The sequence below is a fragment of the Portunus trituberculatus genome, chromosome 46 (assembly GCF_017591435.1).
Source record: "Portunus trituberculatus isolate SZX2019 chromosome 46, ASM1759143v1, whole genome shotgun sequence".
Lineage (NCBI taxonomy): Eukaryota > Metazoa > Arthropoda > Malacostraca > Decapoda > Portunidae > Portunus > Portunus trituberculatus.
The window spans coordinates 9334058-9356557 of NC_059300.1; the positions used below are offsets into that span (position 1 = coordinate 9334058).

General features: G+C 42.6%; 1 protein-coding gene and 1 long non-coding RNA gene across 4 annotated transcripts in view; one reads left to right on the forward strand and one right to left on the reverse strand.

Annotated features, from left to right (window-relative positions):
* The window catches only part of LOC123519875 (Kv channel-interacting protein 1-like), a 194641-nt gene that overhangs the window by 156166 nt on the left and 15975 nt on the right, over positions 1–22500 (forward strand). For both annotated transcript variants that reach the window (XM_045281502.1, XM_045281501.1), the window contains exon 2: positions 4358–4477. The gene's annotated coding sequence lies outside the window, so the exon portion shown is untranslated. The remainder of the gene's footprint in view (positions 1–4357; positions 4478–22500) is intronic.
* LOC123519876 overlaps positions 1–22500 on the reverse strand; it is a 66291-nt gene that overhangs the window by 21367 nt on the left and 22424 nt on the right. The window lies entirely within an intron of this gene.

The window sequence follows — 22500 nt, forward strand, 5'->3', positions numbered from 1 at the left end:
AATAAAAAAAACAAGTTAGTAAAGGAAGAAATCAAATTGTATCTGGAAAGGGAAAGGCAAGTGTTGTATAAGTGTATTTCAAACTAGATTTGTGAAGAAATAACAAGGAGGAGGAGGAAGACAAAGATGTACAGACAAAAGAAGAAAAGAACACTGAACTGGATGTGTACGTGTGGAGTGTCAGGAACTGGATGGGTGTATGGAGTGTAGTGAGACAGCCAGAGTTACAAGGGGTAGGAAAAGGAGGGAGGAAGGGAAGGAGGTAAAGAAGGGAGGAAGGGAACAATGGAAGGAAAAGTAAAGCATGGAGTGTAGAGAGAGAGAGAGAGAGAGAGAGAGAGAGAGAGAGAGAGAGAGAGAGAGAGAGAGAGAGAGAGAGAGAGAGAGAGAGAGAGAGAGAGAGAGAGAGAGAGAGAGAGAGAGAGAGAGAGAGAGAGAGAGAGAGAGAAAGACAGTGTTAGCAGGTGTTTTCAAGGTAGGCAAGGTGTAAGTAAGTAAGGAGCTGAGAGGGGAGTGTGTGAGGAAGATTCATGATCGAGAGAAGGGGAAGGAGATGGACGGAGATTCCCACGAACAGGAGAAATATTGCAAAGTGGGAAGCCTGCGGTGAGGGAGTCGGCGAGCTTCTTCCCGGGATACACAGGAAGCGAGGCGACAAGAATGGGGATGTTGTGTGTGTGTGTCGGGAAATATATGAAAAAAAGGTGTTAGTCGGGAGAGAGATAGAGGGATGAGGTGTCGTCTGGGAGAGATAATATGAGGGAAGGAAGACGAATGGCTGGCTGGGAAGTGGCAGATCAGCAGCAAGAAATGAGTCAAGTGATGAAAAAAAAAAAGATATGACACTTATTATTATCTAAAACTTCTATTTCGAGACAGAAGCGTAGGAAAATAATGTACGACTAGTTTAAAAAAACGACTGAAAAAGACAACCTGTGAGAGAGAGAGAGAGAGAGAGAGAGAGAGAGAGAGAGAGAGAGAGAGAGAGAGAGAGAGAGAGAGAGAGAGAGAGAGAGAGAGAGAGAGAGAGAGAGAGAGAGAGAGAGAGAGAGAGAGAGAGAGATACTAAAAAAGGCAACAAATATTACAGAAAGGAAAAAAAGAAACGCCTTTTATATCTTTCCATCTACCTTGCTTGAAACCTTTACACGCATGAGGGAAAGGACAGGGACATGCGCTTAAGGTTAACACAATACAAGGAAGGAACACACAAAGAAAAAGAGAGCACTCGTGAAATAGTTACTAGGAAGAAGGAAAACTGTTACTAAGGACTTACTTTCATGACAGACACGATGAAAAATACACACGCGAACAGAGTGAGGAGGCAACAAGGACACAACTAATGCAAATATATATAAAAGAATGCGAGTGGAAGATAACAGTACAGAGATTCACTTACCAAACGTCACACTCTACATCACTGGGATAACGAAATGCACGTTTAATTAAACCTCGCATGTTCATAATTATAACCAGTGAGCAAGGAGCGTGAAAAAGAACACCATTAATGTAAATATATATAAAAGTACACGGATTTACTTACCAAACGTTACACTCTACATCATTGGGGTAAGGAATAGCCATCCATACTCATTTCATTAAACCTCGCATAATCATACTTATATTCATGTACAGATCCAGGCATTTTTCACAACCATACCTCTGTAATAAATGCGCATCGTGGCATTCATCTTTTTGGCAGTGACGCAAATTATGTGTTGTGGCGGTGCTTCTCTTTCACTCATCACCACTGGGACTTCACTCAGGTTATTGTGATTCCATGCTAATTCTTTCTTCAATTAACTGTTTCCCTACATTCAATCATAATTTTACGTTAATTTTTTTTTTTTTTTACCTATTTAATTTCAGTTCTTTATCATTATAACTTTATATCCGATTTCCTCTGTTTTTTTTTCTCACCTCTCGTCTATATTTTATGTTCTTCCTTCTTTCCTCTTCTATTACTATTCCATTTTCTTATTTTTCATTCATTTGTTCCTTATCCTGTATTTTCCCATTTCCTTTTCTCATTTTCTGCCAGAGAACGGTGGATAGAAAGCCAAATAGCCCCCTTCATTATTATTCATCTTCCATTTTAAACTTGATTGGGAAATTTACCGCAAACATCGTCATAGGTAAAGAAGATTTGCTATAGTTTGTTCTTTACTCGTGTTCCTTTGTGTTCCTCTTCCCTCTCCTCCTCACGCATCATCCATTCCTCAAAGACTTCCCTTAATTATACCGACGTTGGAATAAACACAATTACCAGATTAGTTACCCACATCATTCTTCCTCTATACCTTCTCTTTCTCCTTGTTCCTCTTTCTCCTCCTCTTCCTCCACCATCTTTCCTTCAAATCCTCAAATTCTCTGGTATAACACACTTCTTTCCATTACTCTCTCTTCCTCTGTTTCCTCGTGTCTTGCAGTCTATATTTCAAAATCCGCATGCGCTCCTATGTAACAAGAAAATATTTTAGTCTTTACCAGTCTCTCTCTCTCTCTCTCTCTCTCTCTCTCTCTCTCTCTCTCTCTCTCTCTCTCTCTCTCTCTCTCTGTTACCAAGCAATTATAATACACATTACGAGTCATGAAACGTCTCATAAAATCCACCAAAATTGCAGTGCATCTCCGTGTCTCAGTTTCCTGCTGCCTGAGGGAGATAAGCGGCCAAGCGACGGAGGGAGCAGGGAGAAGGAAAACGAGGAGAGAAGGAAGGAGGAAGGAGGAGGGAGAGAAAAGAGTGCAGGTACAAAGGAAGGATGAGTACGATGAGGATGATGAGGAGAGAGTGCTGGAATAAGGGAAAAAGAGTGAAGCTTGCGTGGAAGAGGAGGAAGAAGAGGAGAGAGTGTGTCGATTGGGGAATGAATAAAGTAAAGGACAAAATGTTAACTACACTAAAAGAAAGAAAAGAAATAAAAGGGAAAAAGAGAAAAGCGCATATAAAGATGAAAAAAATAACGATAAAAAAATGCACTAACAAAAATGTATAAATGGAGAATGACAGGAGAAAAACAAAATTGCAAAGCTAAGCAAATACGACTGAAGGATTACAATTATAAAACAAGTCAAACAACATTGACAATATAGAAAAGGAACAAAAAAATACAAATTAAGAAACAAAGTGCAAATCATCCTCTTCCTTATAATAATAATGATAATAATGGTAATAATAATAATAATAATAATAATAATAATAATAATAATAATAATAATAATAATAATAATAATAATGATAATAATAACAATAATAACAACAACAATAATCTTTACAAGAGTAGAGATAGAAAATCATACTTTTCTTCACTTTCTCATCCTCCTCAGCCCCCCCCTCCCACACACACACACACACACACACACACACACACACACACACGTCATTATTTCATGGAATCATATTGGCGTTACCTGATGCTAATTAACATACTTTACTGTTGCTCTACCTTCACTACATGTCCCTGTGACTAACAAATCTATCAAGGCCAATTTTTTTAACGCATTTATTTAGAGATATTTCAATTTTCTCGAAATTATAAATATCTATATGCTGCATTTACTCTCTCTCTCTCTCTCTCTCTCTCTCTCTCTCTCTCTCTCTCTCTCTCTCTCTCTCTCTCGCTCTCTGTACCACATACCTCAATATTCACACTACACATTCATGCGTATACACAACATAATTCGCCACATACATATATTCAAATCCACAACACAGGTTCATTGCCCGGCTGTTGTTCTGGAACTGTGTGTGTGTGTGTGTGTGTGTGTGTGTGTGTGTGTGTGTGTGTGTGTGTGTGTGTGTGTGTGTGTGTGTGTGTGTGTGTGTGTGTGTGTGTGTGTGCAATGGTTAATATGTTGATGGTTTTCATATAAACAATACTTCCTTCCCTTTCTTCCCTTTTGTATATACTTTTTTTTTTAGTTACTCAACCCTAAAACTTTTCCATTTCTTTCCTTTCCAAATTTTGTACAGTTCGCAAAATTACTGCAATATATTCACTTCTCGATCAATACTTTTCTCTTATCAGCATATTTTATGATCCAATCCATTTTTTTTCTTTCCTTTACAATTATGATTTAATATTTCATGGACAAGTTCTTTCCTTCCCTTTGCACTCGCACCTCTTTCACCTGACATCAATAATCACATCACTCCTCTCCTTTTTGAAGACCATCTGTCCAACTCTATACTCAAACAAACCATAAGTATCCTTCTCTCCTTTCTATTCCTTTCTCTTCCTCTCTTTCCCCATTGCTCATTTCCTTCCCTTTCTCTCTGCCTTCATCTCCACCAACCATTCCACTATTTCTTTCCACCTTCCATCATCTAACGTGGTCTCTTTTTCCGTCCCAACAGACGCGACGCTGGGGACAAAGACACTCTTCACAACCTTGACGAGTGTGCCGCGCGTCTGTCCCACTACCATCCCATCTGGCGTTAATTATATTGAGGCGGCGAGAGACAGCAAGACACAAGGTAAAAGTTTTGTGGCCACATTTCACTGCCGAGGACGAAACAGAAAAGAGAGAGAGAGAGAGAGAGAGAGAGAGAGAGAGAGAGAGAGAGAGAGAGAGATAATTATACAAAAGAAAGCGTACTGAATAGAATATAAACAAAAATAATGAACTATTCAAGATGGGCTAAAAATGGCAATTTTGTAACTGCATTCATCAAGAGAGAGAGAGAGAGAGAGAGAGAGAGAGAGAGAGAGAGAGAGAGAGAGAGAGAGAGGGGCGTGTAACTGAACCTTTCCTCTAAGAACCAATCGTGGGGAAAATGGAATTATTTAACACGAGGAACCTCTTTCCGCGCCGCTCGCAGGGGTCTGGCGGCGGCTAATGGAATTAATACCTTACTCAATGAACGGCGCGAGAGGAACACCTTGCTATCATTTGCTTTCCATTTAGGCGTCTCCTTCTCTCCATTACCGGCAAATTGCTTCACATAATCAGACTTCTACTTGGTTCCATTTAGGTTTGTCTTTCTATCACCAGCAAATCACAATAGATAATTACATATTCACTAAAATGATTTCTTCGGTTATACTAGTTACAATTTTCATTAGACTTAAGCTCTTCAGTACTGGGACACATTTTTACCTTGAGATTTGGGTGCGATTAAAGCATTTTATTGATATCAGGAAGGGTTTATAAAGCTCAGGAGATTAATAGCCAGTTTTCATTATTTTGGTACCACATATAAGCTTCTTAAGCAGTATAAAATCACCAAATATTAGCAGAATGAATGTAGAAACGCGTCATGGTACTGAAGAGATTAAGCATCTTTATCTTTTTTTCGTATCAACAGCAAGTCACGTTACATAATTACATATCAACTAGTAGTATTACTTCGAATATTTTGTATTTTGTATCATTACCTTTGCTATGAATCTGCTTTAGGCATCTTTTTCTCCGCATCACAGCAAAGCACTTGAAACAAATACATACCCACGGCATTATCACTTCGTATTATCAGCTATTACATCATGAGTAGCTAATACTACTATGTACATTACTTCTTTTAGTTTTTCTTATCACCAACAGACAACTTGACATAATTATATATCCATTGTCATTATTACTTTTGGAAACCATATTACATTTTCTTAAACTTCACACAGAAAAAGTGATGTGAAGAGAAACGGTTTACAATTAACCTCTTCAGTACCATGATACGTTTTCATATTGTTCTACTTACAATTTGGTGATTTTATACATCTTCAGAAACTTATGTGGTGATTAGAATAGTGAAGATTGTGGCCATTAATCTTTTGATTTCCTTAAACCCTTCCTAATGTCAATAAAATCGTCTAATCACATCCAAAACTCGCGGTAAAAATGCGTCCCAGTACTGAGGAAAAAACGAGAGAAACGAAAGAATGATAAGAGAAGAATACGTCTTCGTTCTTGCTTCGTCCATGCCAAATTTCGTCACCGGTTTTATGCGGAAACATCATGTAGAAAAAAAAAAAAATAACGAGTAGCTTTCGCCGTCCGACTTACAGGATTCAAACAAATACTGAATCGTCCAAGTTATACGAGTGACTTCGGACAACGCGGAACATTAACGAGAAAAAGGCAATTCGTAAGTATCAATGGAATCCGTGACTAAGGCCAGTATTCAGAAACGCTTTGCTCTCTCACTACGACTCTTTTCAAGGGCCACAGAGATGGGTTTTCAAGAGAGTTTCTTCAGTTAACAATGTAAAAATCTTGTCACTGTGCCTCTGTAACCGTAAAAACACTTTAAAAAAAAACTCAAGTAAATTTAAATAAAGTCTTTGAAATAAAGGAGGTTAAGCACAGAGGTGTTTGAGAATACGAGCTTAAATATGGCGTAGAAACCTCTGTAGTGTATATACGAGATTGACCGAGGAGTAAATAAAAGTATATATAAGAACCAAATACATGTCGTGGGGCATATTTCTTTTTTACCGACGTACATACATAGACCAACGAATTTACTATTTATTGCTGATGAAAAAAAGAAGATCCACTTATTCAAAACTTGGCTCTCTGGTTACAAACAAGGCTAATAAGTCGTGGCAGGCCTATCAACCCCACTATTCTGGAGCCTCCATGATGAAAGAGGGACACGTCTCGAAAAATACAAACTGGAAACTCATTTTTATTAGTTTTCATAGGGGGGAGAGATAGATAGATAGATAGAGAGAGAGAGAGAGAGAGAGAGAGAGAGAGAGAGAGAGAGAGAGAGAGAGAGAGAGAGAGAGAGAGAGAGAAGGAAGAGAGAGAGAAGCAGAAAGGGAGTAATAGAAATAAGAGTAATGGAGAGGATGAGAGGAAAGTAGGGGAAGATAAGGGATGGTTGCAAGAGGAAAGGAGAAACAGAGGGAGACTCAGATGAGATGAACAAAAGAAACAGACAACGCACAGTTAGAGGAGGAAGTAATCTTTCGGTAAGATTGAAAAGGGGCTCTCTCTCTCTCTCTCTCTCTCTCTCTCTCTCTCTCTCTCTCTCTCTCTCTCTAATTTATTCTCACTCTCGATTTATTACCTTCATACAAATGTTTATATTTCCTTTTCTGGGCACGCACACACACACACACACACACACACACACACACACACACACACACACACACACACACACACACACAACTTGGCGGGTTGGTCACTACAATTACCGGAAAGTAAACACTGAAAGATAAACTTATTTGCGTCTTGTATCAACACTATTATTGCCCTTACCAGGAAATGGAGAGAGAGAGAGAGAGAGAGAGAGAGAGAGAGAGAGAGAGAGAATAACCTTACCCTTACACACACTCTCTCTCTCTCTCTCTCTCTCTCTCTCTCACACACACATTCCATACTTTCTAGCGTTCTCTTTCTTTCCCCACCTTCTGCCTTCTCTCGCTGTGGCCCCTCGTGAGCAAACACACACACACACACACACACACACACCAGACTCGCCGCCCGCCTCTTCCATAGGGTCGAGGCTTCGTCAACACACACCCCAGCTGGTTTGTGCTGCTGATTGGTGCGTCTTTTCACCCCCTGCTCCTGCTCCTGCTCCTGCTCCTGCTCCCCGTCCCCCTCCTCCGTCCTTCTGCGCCCTCTCCCCCCCATCCTTCCCTCCACAAAATTGGTTGCGAACGTGAAGGCGAGAGAATGTTGATCTATCTTGGGTTATACGTCGTTAGTTTTTGTGAGAGTCTGAGTCTATCTACGAGTATAACGTGAGGTGTTAAGGTTTCTCTCTCTCTCTCTCTCTCTCTCTCTCTCTCTCTCGTGGTAATCGCATCTCCAGTGAGTTTTCTTCAATTGGAACATCTGTTATTTTAATTAGAGACGCTGCTCCGTGTATGAACTTGGAGAAACTTTCAAATTAACTCTGTTGGCTCTGTATTTACAAGCGTCTTGAGGCGTGTTGGAGGAGGGTAAAGGAGAGGGGGGACACGAGGAGAGAGGCCTACGTAGGGGAAGACAGGTAACTACATAGCGAGCGTACGGATGGAATGAGTAATTGATGCATGGGTGTCATCGGAGAGAGTAGCAAGCAAGGGCATTAAAGAGAGATCAAACACAGAATTAGAAACTCATACTTTTAATTACGAGAAACACAGGAGAGAATGGAAAGGAGAAATAAAGTGTAGATAAATGAGAGTATATGAGAAATAGATGGTGTGGATAGTGGAGATGGAAGAGAAGAGGAGAGAGAGGAGAGAGTGAGAGAGGAGGCGGAAAGGAGAGAAAATGTGACGAAGGTTAGGGAATTTGAAAGAGGGAGTAGGCTTGGGACGGGAAGATGAGGTGGGCAGCGGGATGGAGGAAGAAGGCAGCTCATCCTTCAGCGCTTCTAATAACATTACGTCGGGTTAAGGAAGGGAGAGAGCGAGGAGGACTGCAGTGTGCATACATAGTTGTTCTGAGAGAGAGAGAGAGAGAGAGAGAGAGAGAGAGAGGTCGCGGGGTGGGGGAGGCGTACAGACTCTCGGCCAGGCGGGAACACTCCCCGCCATAGGGTTAATAAGGCGAACAAGAGGAAAACATCTTAGCTTACTGCCTCCCGGAAATTGTACTTTTATTGGGTTCCAGGATGATTGCTATTGCCGCTGGCATTGCTGCTGCACTCAGGATGGTTATTACAGAGGAGGCTGGGCGGGCAACGGCTGTTGTCAAGGTTTTTGGGCTAATTCTCTCTACATTGCTCTCGGCAGTGAGAGCGGTTGACAAGTTGGCAATGGTGTGTTCCTCCACCCAACTTCAGGGGTGAATGTGGACACACTCACACCAAAACAGCCATGTTTCTGTACCGCATAACTTCCCTCCCCAACACGAGCCTAGGAGCGTTTGTCTCCCTCCGCGACATTTGTTACCCAAGATAAGTGTTGCACCGCCTTGTTTACTAACCCACGAACCCTGCCGGCCACTACAGCCTGTTATGGTGCGCTCCTGCAGTAGCACACGCCTTGGCTCGTGGACCAGCATGGGCACCTCCTTGCTTTTGGTTACCCTACCTGCTGGCAAATGTTTATTAGTAACAAATCACACAAGGAGAGAACAAGACCTTGACGGCCCACTAATCCTGGGTGGGGTAGCTTGAGGGCGGCGGCACACCAAACATTCCACACTGTAACTATTCCAACTACTAGTAGGCGTCAACAAGGGTGGATAGCCTGACCTTCACCGACATCTGCCAATTACCGTTTTCATCACTGGTTTGAGATGCCTGAGGGAGAGGCTTCGCTGTTTCTCTTCCCTACGCGGCCCCCTCACCCCTCACGTCACGCCTCAGTAAAGAGGGATCCCTTTAATTCCTGGGCAGGGCAGGGCGAAGCGCGAAGCTGCAAGCAGCGGAATAAATTAGCGTCCAAATGAAATTGGCAACAGCACGAAACTTTCTGTACATGTAAACGTAAAATTTATCTCGGTAAATCGGTGTGATTTTATCAAAGGGGAACACACCTACGTCCCCTACGCTGGATGGATGACGGCGTCCACCACCCTCGACAGCCACTGTACAGAAGACAGGCGGGGATTGGAAATGCAAGTAGTGCGTGCCTACAAGCGTACGTAAAACAACTGAATTACTCGTGCCCTTAAACTGGACTAAAATTCGTTATTCTTCCAGCCTCCCTCTCCCTCCCTCATTCCTTCAACTCAGGCTATTCTTGCCACTCTTTCCCTCCTGTCCTTGATGTCTATTTTATTTTCTCTTCCCTTTTTTTTCGCTGTTGTCGTCAGCACCACCACCGAAAAAACAAAGAAAACATTAACACTTTCCTGCTTCAACAGAGAAAGGTGAAAATAAGGAGGCAGGTTACAAACACTATGGTCAGTAACGGGAACTTGAAGGGAAGGTGAGAAAGAAACCTTAGGAATCCACACAAACCATGCCAGGCAATGAATGCACGATGGAGGGAGAGGAGGGAGGAGATATGAGGAAGGAAAGGTAATAAGGAAGATATAAGGCAGGTGAATGTGTGGCCTACTACCAATGGAGTGACTTAGGGCGTTGGCTACTCGGGTGGGTATGTGGGGTGGGTAAGGTGGGTGAAGGCACTTCAAAGGCGTGAGGGGCCCTTTTGAGGCGGTGATGTAACTTATGCCACCACATCAACGTCGGATAAGCCTGAGAAAGCCGATAACCTATGATTGATGCAGTGAATATAGTATGGTTATGAAGATACCTATAACACACACACACACACACACACACACACACACACACACACACACAAGGAACTGGGTCCACACCTTAAAGTGTTGGACGTAACGTAAAGTCCAGCCAGAACCATAAAGCGTCACTTTCAGGAAGATACTGTCCTTCTTGCACTGAGACACACACACACACACACACACACACACACACACACACACACACACACACACAAACAAACACGCACACACACACACACACACACACACACACACACACACACACACACACACACACACACACACACACACACTAATATAATCAAAGCGATGAAAGAAAAAAATGACACCTATTTTTTCTTCTTTTCGTTATTCCCCATCACATTTTCAATAACAACCCTCTACACACAATGTTTTCATCATAGATCGTCATCATCTATTATTATCAACGCCCTTCACCTACAGCAGGGGACGTATCGCGGCCACCTGGATGAGTCGCTGGTTAGAAATAATAAAAACAGACATAGGTACCCGAGCCTCATGTCCCCGCTGGTCGCATTGCATCTCTTTTGGATTTACAAGCCTGTTTGAAGTGAGGCACGATCTTATACACACGAGCCAATCACGAAAATGCCGTAAAAAAGGTGTGTGTGTGTGTGTGTGTGTGTGTGTGTGTGTGTGTGTGTGTGTGTGTGTGTGTGTTAGCCGTGCGACGCAAAATAATCAGAATGGTGGTTTTAAATGCCCGGTATAAACGCCTTCTACCGATCTGTCCCGTCTCATACACCCATTCCTCTGCTTTACTAGGATCGCGTTAGCTTTATCATTATGGGATTGGTTTTATTTTCTGGTGTGCGGTCACGGTAATTAACGGCGTTGTGTTGGTTGTTATATTATTTTTGTGAACTTTATTTCAGTCATGTTGTTTACGTTGAGTTGTGTATACTAAGTTAACAGAAGATGGTAATGGTCTTATAAAGTAAAGCTCGTTGTCATATACGCGTGAATACTTCCAAATCACACGATTGGAATTTAGATTAGTTTTCTCTGATGTGCTCTTACATGTAGTCTATTTGTTCAATTCATACCGAGCAAACCTGAAGGATTTTGGTGAGTTTAAGGGCCAAGCACAGTACTGATGATTGAATGATGATTAGATGATAATTTTATTCACCAGTGCATCTACGAATGCTCTCTACAATTTCTGCACTACTTCAAACTGTTAATGAAAACGTAATTCACGTAAGTACCTCGAGTGCCAGTCTGATTAATATTGAAATCAGCGGCGACTGTACATTCAAGGTATTCATTCATTATAATTCTTTGTATCTTATGACAAATTTGAATTTTGTGATTGCTAAGTGGTTCTGAATAATACAAGACCTCGATATTGAAAAAAAGAAAAGTTACTTCAGAAATATCAATTGCAGTAGAAAACTCATGGCTTTCCGATTCTTCTTGTAAGCTCATGAAAATCGCTCTATTTCTTACTTTAAAACGAACTATACTATTGATCTATACACTTTCTTGTTCATGAGTCTGATCTACTGTATTTCATCGCTCTCATGGCCTCCACTGCTCGGTCAGGTCGCTAGTTTACGCTGGATGACCTTGTTTTTACTCCCCATGCCAGAACAAACAGTGTTGCAGAAAGTGCTGCTTTAACCCTGCAGTGTATGGTGGCTCGCTGTATACATTCAACGTGTGAAGTATAAAGCGGAACAAAATATGTAACGGAGTTATGAAATATTGCTAGCTTTAGTTACAAATACACAAAGCCTCTGTGTCGGTTACATCAATGTAGCGTCGGCCACGCGAGTGAGGGCACACTTTAGCCGCCATGCACAGCCACGCCACGCCACGCCACGTCACGTTATCGGCGAGCTGACCGAGTGGAACTAAACGTGTGATCAATTACGAAGACAAACATTTCCTGCATATACTTTACCGTTAAAAGTCTATCATAAAATATTCTCTAAAAAAAAAGAAAAAAATACTTCTTAAACATACAACGCAGTTACCTATACTCAATCAAATTAAAGTGAAATGAATACGAGATGTTTTCCAAAAGTTGTTGCAAGGCTCGTTTCGCTAATCGAGTTTATGAATAGTATTTTTGTTTTTGCTGCTGCTGCTGGTGGTGTTGTTTAACCATGACGATGACGGCGGCTGGCTACATCCGCGGGGCAAACGAACCTCGGGGCTGACCACCACCACCACCACTGCCAGGAAGGAACAACCAATCTTCTTCCGCCACACAGTCCTACAATACTAACACTGTCATTAACCCATTCTAATACAAACAGACACTTATGTATGTGACTTTATGTGAACAGTACTTGACGTGGTTACCACTCCAGGCAAATCTAGTTTTGTAAATTATACTGACTTTCACGAATGCGATTGTGAAGAAACAAGCGCTAGTTTACTACTCTCGTCTTCCATGGCAGCGTCCACACCACCCTTGGGGGATATCAAAAGAACATTTAATCCACACATCCCAATAATCGGAATCCAAGGTTAATAATAGTATGGTTTAACTGGCAAAAGCAGATGATTAAAGTAACAACAACGTAATTAGTAGAGTTAATCCTGTATCCGGCACGGCAGTCTCCGCTACCGCAATAACACACATCGCCTCACTCACTCACTCACGCCCACTCATCACGTGCACCTGCGTTGCCTTCACCTTGCTTCACCTTTGACCTTCATTTGCACTCCTCGCTGTCACATCCCAAGTTGCAACGGACTCAGCAAATCCGATATATGACAAATATTGCATCCGCCACTCGGCACACAACAACACAAGGATAGTCGTGGGAGAATGTTGGTTACGTGATCCTTACTTGAGGTGCCACGTATTGTTTTCAGTTCCCATAAGATAATAACATCCTAGGCATTATGCTCGTTTTGTCTCTTACTGTGAATGCATCAAGTGTTTCGCTCACTGCACAAAGCCTTCAGGGAAAACCTGCGAAGAAATAAAAGTATATTGCGCAGTCAATACGAGTTCACAGTACAATGTTGTTCCATTTTTCTTTGGCAACGGAACGATCTGAGCCGGAAATAAGACACTAAAGACAGTTCGCTGAGGTTCGCCAGTCTCATTCAGGACCATGAATGGTTCCCGGCGGATCGTGAATTACATGCATAATGTCAAGAGTTTTCAGTTACCGCTGCGCCATTACCAGCCAGCCATAAAGAAGGGCGACGCTAGCAGCATCGGGACACATTATTATACTCGTAGTCTGGCTGCGGACACATCAGCTGGTCCTCCACGTCGTATCATTAAGCGGTTCGTTTCATACAGAGCACGCGGAACATTAAAACTTCGCAGTCAGAGTGTGTGTGAGCCATGTAAGGTCTGGAAGCTACAAAACGAAAATTATTATGCTTACATTTTACTAATAAAGATAAATCTCTTGAAAAAATATATAAAAGAAAACAAAACAAGAATCATCGTATCAAACTAGATGGTCAAACAAGGTTCCCAAGAATTAATCATTTTGTCTCCCGCCACTTTTTCCTTTAAAAAGATCCCTTGTATACTTTCTGAATTACCTTCATAAAATAACGTGCAGATAATGACCACAGACACGCAACAATAAGTGCAGTGTATATTGATCTACAAACAAGTACATGCAAAGAAGTATATGCAAACAAGAGAGAGAGAGAGAGAGAGAGAGAGAGAGAGAGAGAGAGAGAGAGAGAAGGGGGAAAGGGGGTTTGGGGGGAAAGATAATGGCATTGCAATACGTAACACCAACCAGTTCCTATGCATTCAGTTACGCGCCTCATTCCAAGATCCACACTGGCACCTGGAAGCCTCAACGCAGCTTTTGTTTTTTTTTCAGTGAGAGAAAATGGGGAAGAGGGAGATGATTAAGAGCTACTGAATCAGATTACTTCTTTTCCTTCTAAATGTGTGGTAGTAGTAGTAGTAATAGTAGTAGTAGTAGTAGTAGTAGTAGTAGTAGTAGTAGTAGTAGTAGTAGTAGTAGTAGTAGTAGTAGTAGTATGTTATTGCTATTGTTGTTGTCACTGTTGTTGTTCATACTACTCTAGCAGCAGCAGCAGCAGCAGCAACAACAGCAACAACAACAACAACAACAACAACAACAGCAACAACCAAAATAACGATGTCACAGTGCTGCCATTATAGTACTAACATTATTGTAATAGCTGTAATCGATGCCGCTGCTGTTGTTGTCTCTGGTGTCAGCGCCCCTGCTGCCGGTACCACCACTACCATATTTGTATGTTCTAATTATCCAGCAAACAATTTCAAGGAAAATCTTAGGAAAAAAAACATGTTCCTGAAGTCCCAGAAATAATTTTCCTACTTGTATTTCACATTAATCCTTCTTTTTTAAAGACTTTCCCGCCAGATACCTCCTGAAACAAGAACAGCATCTTCTTGCACATCTCATGCACATCAGTGTCTCGTCCGGAACACATCTGAGCGCCACATAGTGTGCATTTGTTCACCGAAAGATTTTCGAGAAGACTCGAGGAGGTGAAAGGATACTCCACCAACTGCTTTTCATCCACCAAGTTTTTGTTCTGCTCAGAATAATTCATACTGCAGCAGTGTCAACTTGTTCAGGACAAGGGACTGGATGGACCTCGGTATAGAAAACGTTTGGAGGTTGTCGCCCCCGAGCCACCAAGCCACCCGGGCCAGTGATCCAGGCAAACATCGGCTCAGGCGGTGTGTGTGTGAATGCAACAAGAGGAAGTTGGAAACGCGAATACCCTGGGATGCGGGACCGCCGGAAAACAAAACGTTGGTCTAGTTGGTCTGTGTGTGTGTGTGTGTGTGTGTGTGTGTGTGATTCACCTCGGTCGTCTGCTGGTCACCCAGCCAGTCGGAGCGAGCTCAGAGCTCATAGACCGATCTTCGGGTAGGACTGAGACCACATACCGGGAAAGCGAAGCCACAACCCCTCGAGGTGAACAGGGGCTACACATTTGCCTCGCCGCCTCCGGGACTCGAACCAGGCCCTCTCGAGTGTGAGTCGAGCATGCTAACTACTACACTACGCGGTGTGTGTGTGTGTGTGTGTGTGTGTGTTTTTTTATTTTATTTTATTTGTGTGTGTGTGTGTGTGTGTGTGTGTGTGATTCACCTCGGTCGTCTGCTGGTCACCAAGCCAGTCTTCCCCATTACGGAGCGAGCTCAGACCTCATAGACCGATCTTCGGGTAGGACTGAGACCACATAACACAGTGTGTGTGTGTGTTTTTTTGTGTACATGTGTGTGTGTTTGTGTTTTTTTTTTTTTTTGTGTGTGTTTGTGTGCATGTGTTTTTGTGTGTGTTTGTGTGTTTTTTGTGTGTGTGTGTGTTTTGTGTGTATGTGTTTTTTTGTTTTGTTTTTTGTGTGTATGTTTTTTTTTTTTTGTGTATGTGTGTGTGTGTTTTACTGTTTGATCTGCTGCAGTCTCTGACGAGACAGCCAGACGTTACCCTACGGAACGAGCTCAGAGCTCATTATTTCCGATCTTCAAATAGGCCTGAGACCAGGCACACACCACACACCGGGACAACAAGGTCACAACTCCTCGATTTACATCCCGTACCTACTCACTGCTAGGTGAACAGGGGCTACACGTGAAAGGAGACACACCCAAATATCTCCACCCAGCCGGAGAATCGAACCCCTGTCCTCTGGCTTGTGAAGCCAGCGCTCTAACCACTGAGCTACCGGGCGTGTGTGTGTGTGTGTGTGTGTGTGTGTGTGTGTGTGTGTGTGTGTGTGTGTGTGTGTCACTGTACGTACTGTACGTGCCGACGGACGAAAAAGGACCTTGAAAAATCGTTGAAACCAAACTTCTCCTTCTGATACACTCACTGTAAAAATCAAGTTCCTAGTGCCCATGCAGCTGTGGAAGGTGGAAATTAGCTATACATGTGGAAGGTGGGCGGGCTCGGTGAGACAGAGAAGAATGGTTGGTTCAAGGGAGGAAAGCGTGGGAGGAAAACAATTTTAGTGCACAGTGGCCATGGAGACCATAAAGGTGCATGGCGGGAGGGAAGGAAGGCAGGAACAAGGGCCTGATAGTGTGGAGGGGAGGACAGGCGGGTGAGGGATGATAGGAAGAGTAGATGCAGGGGTGACCGGGGTTAGCAGAAGTGGATTATAAATTATTTAGGGAAGGGAAAGGCTGGTGTGGGAACAGCAGGGCCGGATTTCGAGGATCTATGTCACATGGACTTTTTTTTTCATTTGTTTCATTTGAATACGAACAAGAGACATGTTTGAAGATCACTTGCGGGAGGAGGGATGTGGTAGCCCCTGTAGAGGCCAGACCTTGTTTTTATACCCCGAGTAGTATTAGCTAGACTCATCGCTTGGCAGATTCCCATGTTAACCAACACCACAAAATGATGCTGCTCTCAGCTTACCACACCAGCACCGCGCAACACGGTGTGTGTCTGTGCTTGGCTACAACACTACATGCGCCCTCAGGTTCAGTAAAATAGGTGATTAAACAAGTAGTTCGCCTCGTCATTCCTCAGATTGCCAAAAACTTCGTTAACTCACAACCCTTCCTGCCTTGCTCCAACCTGGCGCGCCTCGTCCTATACCGCGACCGGACTCGCCATGACGAAACCAATCAACTCTTCCGCCGCAGCCATGAACACAAAGGCCACGGGCAGCACTGGTTACCAGATCTAAATGTGAAAGGGTTTTATCTCTGCTTCGAGGGAAAAAAATGTTAGGCGAATTTCACACAGCAGTCCTATACTCTTCTCCCTTCCTTATGGAGACCACAGGTCTTGTGTGTTCATCACAGGAAAGTGGTCCTATATAGTAGTTTTATCTGGGATCATATGAAAAGTTAGAGAAAAAACAATATACAATTCTGGTTTTCCCACTACGTGTCTCATACATGTGACCTGGCCTGCAGTCGTGGCCGTGACATGTGGTGACACGTGGGAGTGTGGTACACGAAATGTACCTTAGAGAGAGTGTCCCCCCCCTCCACCACCGCCATTGTGAGGACACGGCGTGGCGGGCGGATCGGATGTCGTTAATAAAAAGAAAAAAAAAATAATGTTACGACCATTAAGACCTACAACGTCATATATCACCCGTGATATACACATTTTTTTCAGAATTTACTGCTAATATATTCGTTTCTGTCATATTTTTAATCCGTCATCCCGATTAATTTCCGGAGCCTGACGGCCATCGAGACACTGCGTCGAAATATTTCTTTTTGCAAGCGACAAATTTGGATTTAACAAATAAAGACAATATTTGTAAATTCATTTTACTGAGTAAAAACACAATATTTTCCGCAGTGAAACGTATTTCCTTTTCAGTACGTAAAAACAATAGGAAAAAAAAAGAAAAAGAAAAAAATAACTGAATTCTGTTCGTCGAAAACAAAGAAAATAATATGTCGTACATGAAAGTCATTAGAGATTAATCACTATAAAATGGAATAGATTAATGAATTTTTCTCATTCTAAAACCAGCAGTCAAACACGACCTTTCCAGCAGCCCGAGTTTGTATTCCGTGTGACAAGGAAAGAGACGCAAGATCGCCAGCGTGGAAACTCCGCTGCTAATGAGGGTGTGTGGTGAATATTCATTTACTTTATATTAGCAAGGTATAGGGAGAGTCGAGGTGGGTGCAGGGCCAGGGCCACGAACGAGTGTGGGGCGGGGGCAGGAGGGGGGCCGGTCAGGCAGCAAGGTGATGAAAGGCCTGAATATTCATGTGAGGCGCGGTACTGCAATAGACTGAACCGAGCTGAGTGTTTGAGCGATACGACTTCCATTTCAGTCACACTTTGCTAACACTGCATTACCTTCTACTCTACTTTCTCTCTCACTCTCTCTCTCTCTCTCTCTCTCTCTCTCTCTCTCTCTCTCTCTCTCTCTCTCTCTCTCTCTCTCTCTCTCTCTCTCTCTCTCTCTCTCTCTCTTCGACAGCATGATCACATTTTTAATATCGTTCCCATCCCTCCCCCTTACAGCCCACGTCACCGTCTTCCTTCCTTTCACCTCCCTAGAGCTACCATTGCTCCACTACCACCACCACCACCACCACCACCACCACCACCACCTCCTCTTCGTCGTCTCCCAGTCAATAACGCGGCACAATAACGCCTGGGCTGAGGGTTTTGTCGCCTGGTCCATAATATCTTGTGTGCACCTCCTACAGCGTTTCCTTGAGCAGAAGCGGCCATGATTACCACAATGGCCTGCCTTTTTCGTTCCCCACCTTAACAGCCGGCGGCTCTCCCTTTTGTCTCTCTCCAGGACCCTATTGTTTTGGACTCATTTATATGCCTAATTAATTCTATACTCCTTAGCTTCACCTGCCGAGTGGGGTGAGCGGCAGGTGTGTTACTGGTGGGTGGTAAGGGAAGAGAGGTTGTTAAGTCTTCTTCAGGTGAACTACGTTTCATACTCTTACTTAAGCCTCTCGCTCCATGTGCTCCCAGGTTACGTTATTTTCATTAAGGCACCTCTGGGACAAGGGAACACAGCCTGGCCACACGTACCCCACATAACATTCATACACACACAAACACTGCCATTGGGTTTAGAGAACACTGGCACTGTATTCTCTGTGTGTTTGTAAAATAAATAGTAGAAAAAAATACAACTAAAGGGGACGACACGAGGGCATTGGCAACCTCTTCCCTGTATTGTCTCTGTACTCTTATTTCTATGACACAAAGAATTATGTAAACGTCTTGTCTTGGCTACCTTGCCTTTTACTATAATATCTTTTCTCCTATAATCACTGACAGGTTTTTGGTCATAAGTTTGTATTGGTGACGTTTAACTAAGTATAAGTAGCTCAGTAGTCTATAAAAGATAGAATCGCGTTCATATTCTTTTTATTTTTTTCTGCTCGTTAATGTTATCTCTCTCTCTCTCTCTCTCTCTCTCTCTCTCTAGCTCAGTGAATGTAAACAAAGGAAAACTATAACACTAAAAGGGATATATAAAATAAAAAAAACATGCATACTCGTAAACACACACACACACACACACACACACACACACACACACACACACACACACACACACACACACACACACACACACACACACACACACACACATAATCTGTATCATACAACACAAAGGTAAAAAAAAAAAAACTTTCTTAAACCCCTCTCTTTCTCTTCCATGCATACACACCACGCCTCCTTAAACCGCCCCATGGCACTCCTCATCCCTCACCCCGACTCTCCTCCCACCACTGCCTCACCTTTAGTATACGTGTCTAGGACCATTTCAAGTCAGGGTTGTAGACTCTTAAACACTCCAGCAGCCTAATTCTGAACTTTTATTGTCGGACGAGAATGCTTGGGCACCTCAGCGAGTACCACAAGGAACGTGCGCAGCGAGGGACTTGAGACAGAGAGTTCAGAGAGGCGTTGAGAGATATAGTGGAAGCAGTGGATCAGATCGGTTTCTTCTTACCTGGGAGGAATTAAGCTGCAAGGAGGAGGAAGACTAGGATGATGGTAACAGGAGCAAGAAGGGAAGGAAGTGTGTGCATGAGGAGACAGAGATCAAGGAAATGAAAACAATTAAATGGGAAATGCTGCGGGAAAGTGCGGTCGTGACAGTTGGGACTACTTGCTCACCTCCTCATTGCCACTTTATTCACAGCAAACTTCCGGCACTTTCACACTCTAACTTTTTAACAAGAATATTCACACATGGTCCAAAGTCTTCTGAAGAGAAAAAAAAAAAAATAGATAAACTTTTTCGCGGTGATATCGGGGTTCGCTAGACACGCAGCTTTCATTCACAGCCTTCGTACTTTCAGCAGAAAACCTTTGACAGAGATATGAAATGAAAAAAAAAAAAAAAAAAAAAAATATATATATATATACATATATATATATATATATATATATATATATATATATATATATATATATATATATATATATATATATATATATATATATATATATATATATATATATATATATATATATATATATATATATATATATATATATATATATATATATATATATATATATATATATATATATGTATCAAGGAAAGATCTATTTGAATGTTTTATTGGAATAGAAACTTTCACCTTATTTTTTTTTCCATCTTCTCTCCATTTGTTCCATCTATCTATTCATCTTTCTATCCATCTATTTTCTCCTCCCTAAATATACAAAAAAAAAAAAACACACAAGATTGAAAGAAAAGAAAAACTTACCTATGCCCATGGATAATAACTCATATATAAAACAAAAACTTACTGAACACCATAGTGACAAAAACCAACAAAAATATTAACACACAATTTAGTTTTTCCCTGCAAAGTTATTCATGCCACCTCTCCTCCCCTCACTGCCCTCACACGTCCCTCTTCCATACACGGGTGCTCTCTCCCTGTCTCCCTCAGTAACTCTCCCCTATTCTCCCTACCCATTCCCTCACCTTACCTCACTAACCTTTCAGGAGAATCGTCTTAACTGAAGGGAAAGGGTGAAAGGAGGGAAGGCAATGGCGGACCTGAAGGAGGGAAGGAATGGAAGGGAGAGATGTCAAGGGCGTTGTAGTTGGAATTGAAAGGGTCACCTCTTCCATCTCCCCTTCCTCCTCCTCCTCCTCCTCCTCCTTCGCCTCCTCCTCCTCCTCCTTCTCCTCCTTCTCCTCCTTCTCCTCCTCCTCCTTTTCCTCCACCACCCTACTTCTGTGTTAGAGACCCACAGGGCGCTTCCTCCGTCAATACCCAATTATTCATGCAGCGTACATGAATCTCTCTCTCTCTCTCTCTCTCTCTCTCTCTCTCTCTCTCTCTCTCTCTCTCTCTCTCTCTCTCTCTCTCTCTCTCTCTCTCTCTCTCTCTCTCTCTCTCTCTCTCTCTCTCTCTCTCTCTCTCTCTCTCTCTCTCTCTCTCTCTCTCTCTCTCTCTCTCTCTCTCTCTCTCTCTCTCTCTCTCTCTCTCTCTCTCTCTCTCTCTCTCTCTCTCTCTCTCTCAAAAGGCATCATGTGGTGTGGTGTTGTGGTGTGAAGTGGTAGTGTGCTGTAGCTGTGTGCTGTGTAGTGTGAGTTGTCATTTATAGTGTTAACCTCTTCAATACTGGGACAAATTTTTATCTTGAGATTTGTGTACGATTGGACCTTTCTATTGACATTAGGAATGGTCTATGGAGGTCGTAAGATTAATGGCCACAGTCCTCGCTATTTTCATCCCCCATTTAAGTTTCTGAAGCTGTATAAAATCGCCAAATAGTAAGCAGAATGAATATGGAAATACGTCATGGTATTCAATGGGTTAATAATAACGATGAAAGCAAAGTAGTGAGCGGGTATTAGTGGTGATTGTGATGACGGAGAAAGCAGTGGTGATGACAACGAGGAAAGTAGAGTGGTGACGGGGTAATGGTGTGGTGGCGGTGATGAAGGGGAGGAATGAGTGAGCCGTGCCTGCAGTGAGTGGGCCAACCTGCCTGCCTGCATGGGTGAATATTTGAAGATAATTGACCAGCACCTGAGGGCAACAAAGGGAGAAGAGCAGGGACGGGGAAAGTTATCACGTCAAGACCGATACTTGGAGAAAACCTTTAAAACCTTAGTGTCATTAGTAACCATATTTCATTCTCGCAACTGAAGGTAAAGCTTGCGCGGGTGAAAAATTGAGGGTGCGCTCGAAAGATAACTGGAGTCGGAAATTGGCAGTCTCTATACAACCTAAGGAAGGAGATAGGAGGAAGATAAACATGTATATGAATTAGTATTATCATCAGCCTAATTTTTATTCCCAGGAAGTGAAGGTAAAATATTGAATGGGTGAAAAATTGACGGTGCGCGAGAACGAGAACTCAAATCAGAAACTAGCAGTGCCAAGGTATTATAAAGAAGCAAAGAAGTCTGTGTGTAGTATTTATGTCACTGTATTCACAAACCCAGGATCACAAGGGTTTACTGAAATTTTTTACCATGACTTCAAAGTTTTTCAATTGTCTTAACTAATGAATCTGATTTAATTTCGCCCATTTTTTCCATTGCTTTTTTTTCATTTGTTACTATACTCAAATTTGGAACACGTTTTGATTATATTAATGTAGTGTGTATTTAGTAATGTAGTGAGCATGTGTGTGATCAGAAAAATATTTATCTCTATCTATCTATGTGCGTGCATGTGTGTGTGAGTGGGCTGTGTCGGCGAAACGCGAGGTTGAGCAGGGTGAGCAGGATGAGCAGCTGGTTGAGCAGGGAGAGCAGGCTGTGCAGGGTGTGGATTGGAAGGTGGAATTAACACCGTTTCATGAACACTGGAAATAAAGTGAGCAGCAGCGTGCGCCATTCACAGACTGACCAGGCCTCGCATACTGATGCTGTCCAGCGGCCTCGATGAAAGAAAGAGAA